The sequence below is a fragment of the Phyllostomus discolor genome, chromosome 5 (assembly GCF_004126475.2).
Source record: "Phyllostomus discolor isolate MPI-MPIP mPhyDis1 chromosome 5, mPhyDis1.pri.v3, whole genome shotgun sequence".
Lineage (NCBI taxonomy): Eukaryota > Metazoa > Chordata > Mammalia > Chiroptera > Phyllostomidae > Phyllostomus > Phyllostomus discolor.
Genome location: NC_040907.2, coordinates 72,197,115 through 72,208,760, shown reverse-complemented (window position 1 = coordinate 72,208,760; position 11,646 = coordinate 72,197,115). Strand labels below are relative to the sequence as shown.

At 42.6% G+C, this 11,646-nt stretch overlaps 1 long non-coding RNA gene and 1 other non-coding gene across 2 annotated transcripts; both read right to left on the bottom strand.

Annotated features, from left to right (window-relative positions):
• Positions 1 to 95: 95 nt before the first annotated feature.
• Positions 96 to 3,237, bottom strand: LOC118500695. Its single transcript, XR_004903271.1, has 2 exons — positions 1,566 to 3,237; positions 96 to 564 (listed from the first exon to the last, which is right to left on the bottom strand). It is a non-coding gene; the product is annotated as an uncharacterized LOC118500695 (long non-coding RNA).
• Positions 3,238 to 7,754: 4,517 nt separating this feature from the next.
• Positions 7,755 to 7,839, bottom strand: TRNAR-UCU. Its single transcript is given in 2 exon segments — positions 7,755 to 7,790; positions 7,803 to 7,839. It is a non-coding gene; the product is annotated as a tRNA-Arg (tRNA).
• Between the last annotated feature and the right edge of the window lie 3,807 nt (positions 7,840 to 11,646).

Genomic DNA, 11,646 nt, shown 5'->3' with positions numbered 1-11,646 from the left:
GTGAATGAAGTGTGTGTGTATATATATATATATATATATATACACACACACACACACACGCATGCCATGTATTTACATGTACCATGTATGTTTCCTGCTTTTATTGAAATACATTTTCTGGGCAGTGCCCACTACCTAACTCAGCATAGCCTCTTTGGTACTAAAAGCTGGAAAATAAACCACAAACAAAAATAAGCCTGGATATTTCTGACTGCACAGTACATGAACCAAAGGCATTTGGTACACAAGAACTATGGGGACATTGGGTGTAGGATGGGGGCTGGGGGTGGCAAAAGCTTGACCCAGGAACCTCAGGGAACTGGGCATGGGCTACTACAGGTGAAGTGGCCAGTAATCAAGGCCAGCATCTCTGAGGTGCCACTCAGTACCACCTAATGGGATCTAGAAAGCCCCAGATCAGCAAGAAGTGGAAATGAAACCACTCCTGGCCCCTGGTCTTGAGTCTGTACTGGCCACACATGGCAATAAGATGGAACATCTCCACCCTTCGTAGCAGCTCCCACTTTGTCAATACCTTCCTGGAATCCTGGGTGTGCAGCAGAGCTGTAAAGAGAGCACAAAGAAAATAGGTCCTCAAATGAGCGCCTTTGATTTTCCCTTCACCTTCATGCTTTTCTCTCTGCCCTCTTCCCACTTGCCTCAGAAAAGCAGGCATTTGTCCATCATTCCTAAGCTAATCCTTTTACCTTATTCCCATAACAACTTTGAACCATAATCTTCTCATCTGTAAAATGAGGGTAATTTGTACTTAGCATTTGGGAGATAATTAAATGGCAAGTGTTAAAGTTGTTGGCATAAAGCAGGTGTTTAGAAAAATGTGAGTTGTTTCCCTCTTCCTCTTGACTCCCTTCTCTACCGGAAACCCGCTGCATTAGTAAAGGTAACACTCTCCTATTGTTCTTCCTACCTCTTTGGCTGCACTCTTGGTGTCTTTGAAGACCTCATTCTTTGCCTATCCTTCAAATGTCTCTGCTCTGGGCCTCTATCCTCAACTGTCATCTCTTCTCACTCGACACTCTCCCTGCATGATCTCGTCTATGTCCAGAGTCTTCAGTGGATAATGACCTCATCTATGTCCAGAGCCTTTGCAGGATAATGAATTTTAAATCTCAAGCCTAGATCAGTCTCCCAAGCTCCAGACCTTCTGTTCCTCCCCTCTTTCCACATACCTACCTTCCTTTAGTTCTTTCATTCAATAAATTTATTGAGAGCTTGCTCTGTGGTTGGCATGGCATTTCTAACTGCCACTGTACATCTCCAGGATGCTCCACAGAGACCTCAAACTCAACACAGGCATATCTGTACTTGTACTCAGTTTTCCCTCAAACCCATGTCTTCACTGCCTCTGTGACTATTTTAGCATCCACCCATCTGCCCTAATTAGAAATGGGAGGCTTTTCCGTCTATTCCGTCCCCCTCCTGCATCTATCCCTTAGTTCAGCAATTAAGTTCCACCAATCCAGCCTCCCTTGATATGTCTCCAATGTGTACACTTACATGTCTCCTCAAACACCTCCCAGTTCCAGCCCTCGCCATTCTCTTACCTAGGTGACTCCAGTGCCCTGAGCTGGTATTCCAGCCTCTGGTCTTCCTATTCCACATGGCAGGGATCCACACAGCAGCCAGAGGAATGATACAAGATACACATACACACTCTGCTTCCCACCTAAAAGCTACAAAGTGGTTTTCCATTGCCTTTAGGGTGAAGTCCACATTCCTTAACATGGTGTATATGACCTTCAGGACACAATACCTGCTGGGATCATTCTGTAAATCTTGTTCACATGCTTCTCCACTCTTAGCACAAAGAGCTACTAAAAAGTGTACTTATGGCTGAGATCCAGCATACAGAGTGTAAGGGGTCAATAAATGTTAAGTTAGAAAATATTTAATGGATAAGCACTATCAGGGCTGCCATGTGCAAGTGATCTAAGAATAGGCACAAAATGCTTTTTTCCCCTTCCTCACTAGCATTAGGATGTTTAACCTGTACCTTTTTTCCTCCAGGTATTTACCTTTACCTTTTTAAAATTAACTTTTTATTACAAGGATAAGGTAGGCTTATTATGAAAAAGGTAGGCCTATTATGAAAAAGACTCAAATATTACTACTGCCCCTCTTGCCCCAGCACTGTTATCTGTATATGCTTCCAGACATTTCTGTGCACACTCATACTAATACATGCTATCACTATTATTATTTGTATTATTTAACACAAGTGGAATCATATTGAATATACTCATTTAATATCAGGTTTTTCATTAACCTTGGACACTTTCCATAGCAGGATATATAGACCGTCTTCACTTTTTATTTTTTAAAGATTTTATTTATTTATTTTTAGAGAGGGGAAGAGAGAGAAAAAGAGAGGAAGAAATACATTGATCAGTTGCCTCTCACACTGGGGCCATGTGGGGACTTGGCCCGCACCCCAGCATGTGTCCCGACCCAGAATAGAACCAACAACCTTTCGGTTCACAGGCCGGTGCTCAACCCACCAACCCACACCAGCCAGGGCATCAGTCTTCCTCATTTTTCAAAGGTCTGCATTGTATTCAATTATATGACTCTACCACACCTTCTTTGAACAGATCATTATTAACAGACATCTAGGTTATTTCCAGTTTGGGACCATTCTAAACAATGCTACATTATGGTAGATAACTAAATGTCAATCTTTCTACATATGCAAAATTGCAAAATATTAGGATTAAAATAGATATATACCACAACCAAGTGGGATTTGTTTCAGGAATGTAAAAAATACAAATCTGTATATTGTACAATAGTAATAGATCAAAGGAGAAAAATCTCCATAGATTACTGACAAATAGGGATAGGTATTCTCCTAAGGGGATAAAAATATGTGCATGTGTGCACCCAAAAGCTTAGTGGAGAAGCATTCCCAGAACGGTCAGGAACAGGAAAAGTCAGCCCACTATCACCATTTCCATGAAAACTTACTTAACATTTTTCAGATATACTAGCTGATACTATTACAAGAGTAAGAACAGGAGACATAAAAATTAGAAAGGAGAAAGTAAAAATATCATTTGGTCTCCTTTGAAAACATATTTCCAGTAAATACAACTTAGTCAAATGAAAAACTATTTTTCCTTTTTTAAAATTGAGATGTAAGTCACATACCATACAATTATCCCTTTAAAAAGCATACAGTTCAGCCCTTGCTGGTGTGGCTCAGTGGATTGGGCACCAGCCTATGAACCAAAGGGTCACCTGTTCAATTCCTATTAGGGCACATGCCTGGTTGCTGGCTGGGTCCCCAGTGGGGGGCACTTGAAAGGCAACGACGCACTGATGATTCTCCCCCTCTCTTTATCTCCACCACTTCTCCTCTCTAAAAATAAAATAATATAAAATAAAACCTTTAAAAATTAAGAAATTAGGTGTACAGTTTAGTAGGTTTTTATATATTATGGGTTGTACAATTATCACCACTAATCCCAGAATATTTTCATCACCCCCCCTAGAAAAACCCCACACCCATTAGCAGTGACTTCATATCCCAGCACCTGATGACCACTGACTTATTTTCTGTGTTTTGGATATCTAATATACAGTTGACCCTTGACCCACTCATGTTTGAACTGCACAGGTCCACTTAGAAGCATTTTTTTTTCCAGTAAATTCCTGTATTGTTTCAATCCATGGCTGGAAGTCTGTGGATATGGATGGCTGACTGCATACACTGATCTATGCAACTTTTAAAAAGATTTTATTTATTCATTTCTAGAGAGAGGAAAAGGGAGGGAGACAGTGAGGAAGAGAAACATCAGTGTGCTAAAGGGACCTGGCCCGCAACCCAGTTATGTGCCCTGACTGGGAACAGAACCAGCAATTTGGTTTGCAGGCCACCACTCGATCCACTGAGCCACACCAACCAGAGTGATCTATGCCATTTTATATGGGAGATTTGAGCATCTGTGGATTTTGGTATCTGCCAGGTGTCCTGAAACCAATCCCCCACAGATACTTGAGGGACAACTTAAGTTTTGGGGAAGTCAAAAATTATATATGGAGTTCCAACTGTAGGTGTGTATAGCCAGGGGAGGTTTGCACCCCTAACTCCTGCATTGCTCAAGGGTCAACTATAAATGGAATCATACAATATGTAGTCTCATTGTGACTGGCTCCTTTCATAAGCTCACTGGAATAATGTTTTCCAAGTTTATGCCTATTGCAACATGAATCAGTACTTCATTGTCTTTTTTTTATTGCCAAATAATATAATAACATTCCATTATATGGATGTAGCTATTTCATTTATGCATTCATCAGTTGACAGACATTGGGTTGTTTATACTTTTTGACCATTAAGAATAATGCTACGGTGAACAATGATGTACATGTTTTGTGTGGACATGTTTTGCATTCTCCTGAGTATATATTATACCTATGAGTGGAACTACTGGGTCACACAGTAATTTTATTTTTAACTTTTTGAGGAATTGACAAATAGTTTTCCACAGCAACTCACCATTTTGCATCCCCACTGGCAATGTATTGGGTCCTAATTTTTCTAAAACTTGCCAACAATTATTAATGTCAATCTTTTTTATTTCTACCATCCTAATGTGTGTGAAGTTGTATCTCACTGTGGTTTTGAACTGAAAAACTATTTTAAGTAGTAAAATAACTCAATAAGATGGCTGGATATTAAATTATTTAAAATATCAAAAACCTTAATATACAGAACCATAACCAGTTAGAAAATATAAGGGAAGATCCCAATAAAAACAACAACAAAAAACTATCCAGGAATAGTTTAAAAAACTCAAACTATATATAAAGAACACTTTGACACTCTCCTAAGAGCACAGAAGTGCTGAACAAATGGAGATATAGGTATTCTTAAAAAAAGAAAAAAATTTCCCCTGCTACTCTTAAATAGGAAGACTCAACATCATAATTAGTTCAATTCTCCCTATATTAATCAATAAATAACATGACTCTAACATAAATATCTCCCAAGATTAGAAATTAGAGCCAGACTAGCTTTAACTAAAGTTCATACGAAAAGACAATACAGATTTATGACTTCACCCACAGACCCAGGCTTCCTGGGTTCTCCTCCTGGTACACTGTTCATTATTCACTGTGTACCCTTAGATAAGTTACGTAACTGAGTCTCATATGCCTCTTCCAAAAAAGGGGATACCAATATCTACCGGGCAGGGCTGTCAGGAAGGTTAAACGCATTTTAATGCATAAAGCACTCAGAATAGTGACTGGTATATAACAAATACTAAATAAGTGTTAATTATTAACATTATGTGGGAAAAATAATAATGCAAGAATAGATGGTAAAAAAAAAAGCCTTTAAAAAAAGTTATGAGGGAGAACTGGCCCTACTGTGTTATTAAAATAGCACAATTCTGGCCAATCAGAATTAAGACAGGCAGATCAATGGAATAGAAGAGAAGATCCAGAAACCCAAATGTATATGGGAATTTAGAAAATGATAAAGGGGGCATTTCAAATTAGTGTAGGAAAGGAGGAATAGTCATCATCAGTGCTTCTTGGATGAAACTCCTACCTCCCTCCTTATAAAAAAAATACTTTCCAGATGAAGTAAAGATTTACATATAAAAGTAAAACTGTAAAAACACCAGAATGAAACACGATATAATTATTTAATATTCTGAAGGCAGTATAACCCCACACCTACAAGCCATAAAAGAGTGATAAATCCAAATATATTGAATTTCTGTAAGACAAAATATAAAATACCATAAACAAAATCAAAAGACAAATAACCTGGAAAAAATAATTATAACATAATCACAAAGGGCTGATTTCCTTAACAGGTAAATAACTATAAATCAGTAAGAAAATGACCAATGATGCAATAGCAAAACTCAAGAAAAACCACAGCAGATAAATCACAAAAAAGATCCCTAGCCAAATGGCTCAGCTGGTTTAGAGCTTCACCCTGATGGCGAAGTTGCAGGTTTGATCCCCAGTAAGAGACACATACGAGAATCAACCAATGTATGTGTAAATAATCGGAACAACAAATTGGTGTTTCTGTCTCTAAAATCCATATAATAAAAAATAATTTAAAAGACTGAAATGAGCCTTGGCTGGTGTGGCTCAGTAGCTTGAGTACCAGCCTGCTAACCAAAGGGTACCCACTAGTTTGATTCCCCATGCGGGGCCAGGTCCCAGGTTGAGGGCAAGCAAGAGTCATCATATTGATGTTTCTCTTTCTCCTCCCTTTCCCACTCTAAAAAAAATACATAAAATCTTTAATTAAAAAAAGACTGAAATGAATTTTTAAATATATCACAAAAAAGAAATATGAGTTATTCTATGGATATAAAGATGCTCAGTTTCATTCATAATAAAAGATGTGAATTGAAACTACAACTAGAAATCTTTTTTCACCTGCTGGATAACATTTGGGCTGTGGGAAAATGGGCACCCTTACACGTTGCTGGTAAGAAAAAATGGTACAATTTCTGAGAGCAATTTGGCAATACCTATCAAAGAATGCACAAACATTTGACCCAGCAATTCAACTTCTAGGAATATACTTGCACTTGTGTACAATAATGTAAAAACAAGGATGTTCACTGAAGCATCGTTTGTAACAGGAAAAGACTAGATACCTAAATGCTAAACAATTGGGAGCTGTGATACATATGTACAATGGAACAAGACAGCTCTACCTAATAAGTGAAAGAATAAGTATAGTATACTACCAGTTATGTACCACCTACGTCCCTGACATCAATAAATACACAGTGAGACAACAGATATAAAAATGCTGATGTGCATAAAATCTGTAAATATTTCCAGTAAACTATTTCCACTAAGGCTTATAAAGGGAATTGCAAGGCTGGGATATAGGAACGACAAGGATGTTTATTTTTCCATGTACCTTTTTTGCAATTTTGGGGTTTGTATTTTTGCCTTAAATTGAGTTTGTTTGTTACAATGAATTTTTAAAATTCCACTCATTCATTAATGAATTCTCATTCAGTGAGGTGAAATTCTAATATTGTGCAAAGCTCTGAGTTGTCAGACCAGGTACAGATAGTAATTTCTGCCTGGAAGGGCTGACTGGCAGAGCCGACCTCCGACCTCTACACTGGAGTCCTAGGGAGGGGAGCGGGCATTCTTATCAGAAACACACTCCTTGGTCCCGCCTTTAATTGATTGAATTACAGTCCGAGAGTGACGCCCAGAAAGCTGCATTTCCGAGAGGATCCCACAGGGGATTCCGTAAGTAATCATTGTGAAGCCTTCTGGGCGGAAGGGGCAGTTACCCCGCACAGAGCAGCACCGGGAGCAGACTCATTTCCCCGTCCTCCTTCGCCCTTCCCGAGGTGCTACAGTAGCGCTTAGGGGAAGGGAGTATGAACCCTGGGGCGTGGGAGCGGCTTTCCCAGAACACCGGGGACCCGGGACTCCCCGGCGCTCTCCCTGAAGGCCAAAGCACAAGGCCTTTCTCCACCGCTGCCCAGGACCGCTGTTCCCAGTCCCTGGAGCGCATTCTGAGTCGGCTATACGCAGGCCCCGAGACTCCAACTCCGGGCAGCTAGGGTGCTGCGGGGCCCGTACGATTAACTATAGGTAAAAGTGTTGCAGAAGCCGAATGCAGTGGTGGTGGATGGGGGTGGAGAGGTAGATGTTGAAATAGGTAAGCAGAGAGTTAAACGGTTTAGGAAAAGGAGATGAAAGAGATGCTAGCGCTGGGGAAAAGGCTACGACTCCGCCGGGACTCGAACCCGGAACCTTTGAATGCCTTCAGCCTCTAGAAGTCCAATGCGCTATCCATTGCGCCACGGAGCCACCTGTTGGAGTTTTCGCGCATCTGCTACATTAAGCCAGAGGCGACGACTCCGCGCCCTCACAAACACCCCTTCGGTTGCCCATGTCGCGGAGGCCAGGCCACCGCCAGGCAGAGCAGCCACCGCCAAACGTGGGCCTCAGGCATCCGTCCTCCCCCGGCGACCGCCTCTCAAAGAGGCCGGCGCGCCCGCGAACCAGACTGCTCCGCAAGCCCGCCGAGTGCCGACTGGTGGATCTGAGAGCAGCCTCAGCCCAGTCTCTGGGCCGCCCGAGCCGCCGTACCTGGCCGCGCAGGACAAATCACATCCGCGCTTTTCCCCTCGGGCTCCCTTCCTGCCTGAGCGCCCCGCCTACCGGGTCTCCGGCCGCGGCCGACGCAGGCCCCACGCCGGCCGTTGCGCCGTTAAGTCGGGCCGGTAACGCCGGGCACTTACGGCGTACCTTTTAGCGGACGATCCCCAGCGGCGGCCCTGCGCGGTCCCCGGCTCTTCCCTGGCTGCCCGCAGCCAAGGCCCGCACCTTTGAGCGAGGGCGGAGGAGACGTCTGTGCGTGCTTGCGAGTATTTATTTGCGCAGGGCTCGGTAAAAGGGGTTTGGGTTGCATTTCGCTCCCCACAGACCCAGAGCCGAATTTCTGAGGCATCCGGGCTCTGGTGGACTGAGGGGGACGACGCGCCCCCTGTCGCAGCATCCTCCGAAAACTCATCCAAGCCCCGAGAGTGGCCCCCGCGGCCGCCGCGCAGCCGCCCGGAGCCCGCGCTTCCGGAGCTCGCGGCTACGTGGGCGGCACCCGTGAAGATGACTGCTCGCGTGGGGGCACCGGGAGCATGCGTGTGCGGGCGCGGGCGGCCGCGGTGTTTCCCGGGGGCGGCGTGTGGTGGAACCAGAGCTGTCGTCACGAGTAAGGGGAGTTATTTCTGGTGTGGGGGTGCGAGGGGGCTCCTCAGTGCCCCAGTAATCCCCATCGGTAAAACCCGAAGCCACTAGAAATCGATAACCCAAGTTAAAACAGCGTGGTTGCTATGCAACCACTGCTGCAAGACAAAACCCCTGGTCTCCAGCTCCAATCAGTTTGCAGCGTTCCGAGCCCGACTGCGTAGATTTTGCAGGGCTGCTGCGGTGCGCATTCTGCAGCCTGGTCCACTACCCACTTCTGCACCGAAACAGGATCAGCCATAGCCCGCTGTGTGGTCTACGACGCTGTTCTTCCCTGTGTAGCATCATCAGCCAGTCTCAGTCAGTGTTGTAAAGAGAAAAAGGGAACTTCCAGGAAGATCCTACTGCCATAGGTATTTTTACATTCTTACTTTATTTAACCCCACAACAATACTATCAAGCAGGTACTATTGTCCCCTTTAGAAAGAAGGGAAGCTTCCGCCAAAAGAGGTTAAATATACTGTGTACGGACTAGCTAGTATCAAGAACTGTGAAGAATCTCAGATTTTACCCTCCTTTCAGGCTAATGTGTCAGCTTCCCACAATTTCTTGGATGCTGACAGAACGCAAGCCTGCTGGATCAGAGATGAAAGAGTTGAAGCAAAAGCAGTAGCCCGCCTGTCAACGTGTTTGTGTAGGTTCTCTGAACCCTAGTTTTCACAGAAGCCAAGCAGATGGGCCCAGATGTATGCTTGCACACAAAATGGGTTGCATTACAGGAGAGAAATGCTAAGCTTGGGGAACCCACTATTTTACAGCAAGCAGTAAACAAGCCTGCTCTTTATTCCCTCATCCCTCAAGGTTGCTCACTGCGAGAATGTGCAAGGATGGGAAGGGCCCTTGGTGGGTTGCCTCTCCAAACAGTAAGTGGCAAGGACCTGATTTCTGCCAGGCCTATTTCATTCCACCTTAATACAAATATACAGTTCCTTGACAACATGCATTTTATGTGTAGCATTATTATGCTTTAAGATTAAGAAAATAAAACTCATACCTTCAGGTGCATGGAGGAAATCTCACATGCACAAAACTGGCCATTAAAACAATATGACTAATTATTTAAACATTTTTATTGAACTCTGCAATGTGTCAAGCACTGGTGCCATCTAAGAGTCTTCAGTGATCTTTGGAATTGCACAAAGCAGAAGGGGGCCAGGTGAGATTCCTGTAGGAGTATGTACAGAGGAATTTGGCCTGGAGGTGTTGGAGCCACTCTCCAATGATGAGTCATTGACGTGAGTAAGTAATGATTTAAGCACAAAAAAGTTTCAGGAAGGGGAATTGGGAAAGAAACCTTGTTTCCCTTGTTAAGGAAAGGTATGTATATCCTTAATTCCAATTAATGAATCAAACAGAATTTTAGATACGTGATTCCTATCACTGGTTGAGACCACACCCCTCATGTCACGGAAAACATTAGCAAAATACAGGGTCAGCAGACCGTGTGGGAAAAACGGGGTTATGTGACAAACCATATGAGTAATCAGGGTTGTACTTTTCACGCCCTACAGTTAGAAGACTGGGAAAGCTCCAGCAGAACAAGGGCTGTGTGTGTTCTCTGACAACAAGTGGGTTATAGTGAGTCTGGCTTCTGAAGCAGCAATGTTAACCTGTAAAAGGAATGAAAATGTGTATTTCCTTGCCATCTGAGGGGGAAAATCCAGTAGGTTTTGTCTTCCCCTTTGCCAAATCTGAGCTAAATATTCTCGGGCAATACATACAGTAAATACAGCAGCCATTATACAACCGGAATGAATCATTCCTGCAAGTAAAAAAATGACCACTTCTTTCCTGCCAACAGAGGGAGCCAAAGCATGGACTATAACCACCTATGAACAGGCTGATCTCTGCCCAACTGCAATCTGAGTTCCCTGGACAGCAAAACCCTAAATTAAATACTACTTCATCTTGGTGTTTTAAAGTTCAAGTCCATTGTATACCTCTGAGAGTCTGCAACAACACTTTTCATGTTTGTACAGCAGAATTAAGTTATGATGTTTTTCTATTTGCAGTGCTTGGAAGCAGCCTCAGCCTTCTCTAGAAGATCTAGAAATCTACAATATTTTTATATATTTTTACTAGCTTTGCTCCAAAGGGAGAAGGTAGTTGGAGCACCAGTCTAATACAATTCAGTGAGTATTTAAGGATGATACAGTTGGGTCTATTGTGGGAGACAGAGTGGAAGTTTAAGACACAATTCAAGGAGACTTCGAATACCATCGGGTAAATGTGACCTATGAATATGAAGCAATAAGCAAATAATGCAAGATATGAAAAAATAGCAAAATTTGACTGCACAACATTACAGATAAAATGTTTTTGAGTTTGCACTTGGAAATAATAAGCACTTAATAATTATGCTGATTATAAAACATAGCCCAAAATTAAATTTTAAAAGGATGAGATTTAAAAAACAAAGCAAAACAAAGAGCCCTACTTGGGGTGACTGGGTTGGGCATTGTCCTGCAAAGCGAAAGGTTCCTGGTTTGATTCCCAGTCAGGGCACATGCCGGGGTTGTGGGTTCGGTCCCTGGTCAGGGTGCATGATCAGTGTTACATGATGTTTCTTTCTCTTACTCTCTTTCTCCCTCCTTTCTCCTCTCTCTAAAAATAAGTAAATAAATTCTTTTAAAAATAAATATTAAAAAAAAGACTCTAGTAGTAGAGGTCAGGAACACAGGCTGTGGAGTCCAATTCCTGATGTTCACATCTTGGCTCTACCTCTTATTTGCAGGACATAATTCTTACATTCTCAGAGCCTTCTCTTCCTCATATGAAAAATCTAGAAGTAGTGAGAATTATAGGAATTAATCTTTATAAAATTCTATCTCAGTCCTGGCACATGATAAGTATGTAACAACTTTTTGGTGT